Source organism: Gadus macrocephalus, chromosome 12 (genome assembly GCF_031168955.1).
Source record: "Gadus macrocephalus chromosome 12, ASM3116895v1".
NCBI classification, from domain to species: domain Eukaryota; kingdom Metazoa; phylum Chordata; class Actinopteri; order Gadiformes; family Gadidae; genus Gadus; species Gadus macrocephalus.
In genome coordinates, this window is record NC_082393.1 from 22,473,553 (window position 1) to 22,477,661 (window position 4,109).

At 42.3% G+C, this 4,109-nt stretch overlaps 1 protein-coding gene across 2 annotated transcripts in view; it reads right to left on the reverse strand.

Annotated features, from left to right (window-relative positions):
• si:ch1073-396h14.1 (disintegrin and metalloproteinase domain-containing protein 10) overlaps positions 1 to 51 on the reverse strand; it is a 15,216-nt gene extending 15,165 nt beyond the window's left edge. Inside the window, exon 1 of one of the 2 annotated variants that reach the window (XM_060067469.1) lies at positions 1 to 48. This exon is cut by the window's left edge and continues 524 nt beyond it. The gene's annotated coding sequence lies outside the window, so the exon portion shown is untranslated. The other variant, XM_060067470.1, reaches the window with a different exon arrangement.
• Positions 52 to 4,109: the final 4,058 nt, after the last annotated feature.

Sequence of the window (4,109 nt, forward strand, 5' to 3'; positions counted from 1 at the left end):
TGTGTGTGTGTGTGTGTGTGTGTGTGTGTGTGTGTGTGTGTGTGTGTGGTTAGTGTCTGAAAAGCACAGAAAAAATGAATATTAACTATATAAGATATTGATGGTCCCTTTTAAATTATGTAATTCACCTTTGTTTAATATTTTGAAGAATAAAGACTTCACCATATTAGCCTGGAAGTGAGGCATTTAAGACAAAGGTCTGGTCACTCCACATGAGTAGAAGGCAGAGTACATGTACAAATCTATTTTTGCATATTGTGACACCCCACCCCCACCCCTGAAGAAAAGTACCACATTTCAGTGGTGCAGAGATTTTCTTACTTTGGGATATTTGCCATATATTGTGAAGATGAATTAACACTGCTGTGGAGCGCAATGCACAAATCAAACTATTTTTTATTCTGAGGATTCAGAATAAGAGGACTTGGACTCTGAGGTCCCAAAGAGAGAATAGTTTCCATCCGCACTAGCAGCTTGTGTGCATCAGACGATGTTTGTACGTTATATTTTTAATGATGTGTGTTATATTTCTGTTTACGTGGATGAAACGGTTGCCCCAATCAGAAAAGAGGCAAGATTGTTTCAACAAACAGCTTCTTGAAAACGTCAAACATGTACAGATGAACTGAATGGAAGAGTGTCCTGAACTCATGTCCACATTATCCATCCAAGAGAGCTGCTTTGTGTTCTCAGTGGTCTTGACGATTGGCTGAACCCATTCGCTGAGCTGAACTTAATCATATCTAAGTACACGTACATAGCTTTTTCTCTGACTCCCCCCTCAGATTGGAGGCATGAGAACTCCATTGAGTACAGATCCTCACCTCACCAGCCCTGAACCTTACAGGCGCCCGTCGGCAGGCTACAGACTACAGCCAAAGGTTAATGGGTTTACTGGCCCTGTTTGCACGGGACTACAGCTGTTAAATGCAACTAATCTTCTACTACTATAACTACTATACTACTGACTGACTCCTGGCAATGTTTTACTGCCTTATTCAGGGTTAACCCCCAACCCCGACACCAACCATCCCCCTACACAGGTTTGAGTAATCCTGCATTCTGCAAACCTCCCCTACTGGGCTCTGATTGGTAGAGAGAGGATCACCCGGATTGTGGGCTACGACATCACTGACCAAAACACGCCTACATTGGGACAGGCATGAAGCAACAGCCATGGACACACTCACATGCACACACACATGCACGCACACAGACGGACACAGACACCCCTGCACACGCGCACACACACACACACGCACACGCACGCGTACACGTACACGCACACGCACACACACACATACACACACACACACAAACTATCATTCCCATATTTGGGTAGTCCTCTACAATAAAGATATATGACATGATAAAAAAATATCTATGGATTATGACCACAAGTTGATCAAACTTTAAATCCTATGAATTGATGCCTCTGGATTCTGAATTTCTTCATTTGAGTACTTCATTTGAGGACAACACTTATATCCTGCAGCAAATATAATACACAATAATAATCACAATGATTAAAATGTATCAACAATTATTCAATGAGACAAGTATCTTTGTGTGTGTGTATGTGTGTGTGTATGAACGTGTGTGTGTGTGTGTGAGTGTGTCTATGTACGTGTGTGTGTGCATGAACGTGTGTGTGTGTGTGTGTGTGTGTGTGTGTGTGTGTGTGTGTGTGTGTGTGTGTGTGTGTGTGTGTGTGTGTGTGTGTGTGTTTGGAGCCGGGACAGGAGGTTACTTTGGGACATTGACTTCCTCCCAGGAGGGCAGTGCAACCCAAGCCCTCCCATGTGGAATGCGTCAGGACCGTGCGCTCACTTGAGGAAGCTCGGACCACCATAGGCTCCGCTCCCACCTTCACAGGTCCCACCTCCAACACATCTTACACATATGGTAAAGCATTCTGTAAAGAAGAATTTAAAGGGAAGTACGCATGCACGGCATGACTATTTCACCTCAAAATGATGTTTTAATAATCAATGATGAAACCCTGGTTCAACTCTGAATCCTGAACTGAACTATCAAAGTTGTGTTGTGCAGGTGTACAATAAGACAATAAAACCAAATCCATGTACCTGAGATTTGTGACTGCATAATGCCGAGCCAGATCTCCAAATATGGACACAGCTCCCCTCTCCGGTCCTATAATCTCCATTTGAATTTGAATACAGGATCTCTTCATCAAGGGTATTTTCGCCTGGCCTTTGAGGTCTGTTTAAAGCAGCAGTGAATGGGAGGTATGCTCTGTGTGACACAGAGGCTTCTATTGTCTAAACAGGGATGTAGCCAGGACTGAATCTATGCCCCTTCAAGGGTTCATAGGCTATGGGAATTATCGAATCGCACCAAATGAGTGACACATGCTATTAACCTCTTTTCAGGTCCTGAAATACTTCATAATAGGCTTAGATTTTCTATCCTTCCACGAGTCTGCCACTGTACAATGTTCTGCCTGTGTGGTGGTGATCCATAATGAGCGCATTGTAGTCAAGAGGTGGACCATCTAAATGGAATGGCGTAGTGTTTTCAAAGGCATCTTAATGGTCTGTGATGTCTAGAACCTGCTTATCCAACACCCTTATCTAGCCTGACTGATAGCCATATACAGCACTTATTAGACAAATTAGTATTTGAGAGTGTGCACGTTTGTTTATGAGCGTGCACGTATGTTTGTGTTTGTGTGTTTTGTGTGTGTGTGTTCACCATAAATAAGCATAACAAAACACTGTTGACTTCCCATATCCAAAAAGCTATAAAGTGTGTGTGTGTGTGTGTGTGTGTGTGTGTGTGTGTGTGTGTGTGTGTGTGTGTATGCTTGGGTGTGTGTTGGCAGGAATGTGAGTGGTGGAGAGAGGGGATTTGTAATCCTCATCGGCCTACCACTAAATGTATGCCAATGTTATCCACGTTTGCACCGTAGATTTTAACCAGACGTTTTAGGTTGACTTAATGTCATGGGAGGGATAACCATCTCCTAAGCATCGACCAAACTCCCTCCGTTTATGGCTCAATATCTTCCTCTAGAGGAATCCTTTAGAAACACATGCTATCTAGTTTTTATATTTGAAAGCGTAGCCGTAGAGGAAGAGTGTTTGTTATCGGTTCAGATACTTCAGTCCGTCATATCACACTGATTCTATAGTTATATCCAGGGCTGTAGTGGAGGGTAAACGCACGTAAACGCCGTTTACGCACCTCTGGAATTTAGGAAATAGCGTTTACGCACCTCTAAATAGCGTTTACGCACCTCAAAGTTCCCTGTGCCTTGTATTCTGCCGTTGGAATAATCGGAAATAAATTTAGTATCATTTTAAAACACCTAAGACAAAGTTTCATATGGTTGAACAAATAAACGCTGTAATCTGAATCATTTTCATCTGCGCTGTAGGCCTATGCTATTATGGTCTGTGACCCTCCAATCAGTGCCTTGCGGCTGCGGCGGCGACACCTATCAGGATCCAGGAAAATATGTAAACAGGAAGTATGTAAACACATGGCCCTACGCGTTGTGGATTATCATGCCTGCCTACCTGTCATTAATTAGCCATGGATATCAGGCGATTTTTGAAGAGACCTTCGAGTGCTCCCACTCCAACAGATGCCCAAAAAAGGCCTCAAGTACAAAGTAAGACTGAAGATGATCAATTCACATGAGTTGTTTTTGTGATTTATAAATAAATTTTACTTGACGAACTATTAAATGACTACGATCATTCAGATTGGCCAATGCGTAGTCATGCTATCCGTGTACTGCCCATGTCAAAATGAGCGAAAGTCAGTCAGAGATTTACTATCCATATCTCAAACTTCGGTTTTGGCGTATCAACTTCGCTATAGCTCGGTCGCTATGTTAAAGCCTCAATTTGGAGATGCGAGGTTGGCAGTTGCAGCCGTGGACTCCGCGGCTGAACCGTGGATCGGGCGGATGACGCGACAAAAAAAATATTTTAATTAAATTCGGGCGGTTGGCGTTTAAACCAATAAAAATAAAAAATATTTATAAATATTTTTATTTTATATATTATAAATATTTTTATTTTATTATTTATTTTCTTTAGAGTTATTTTCCCAGCAAACTGGCCTGTTCTCCTAGAGGA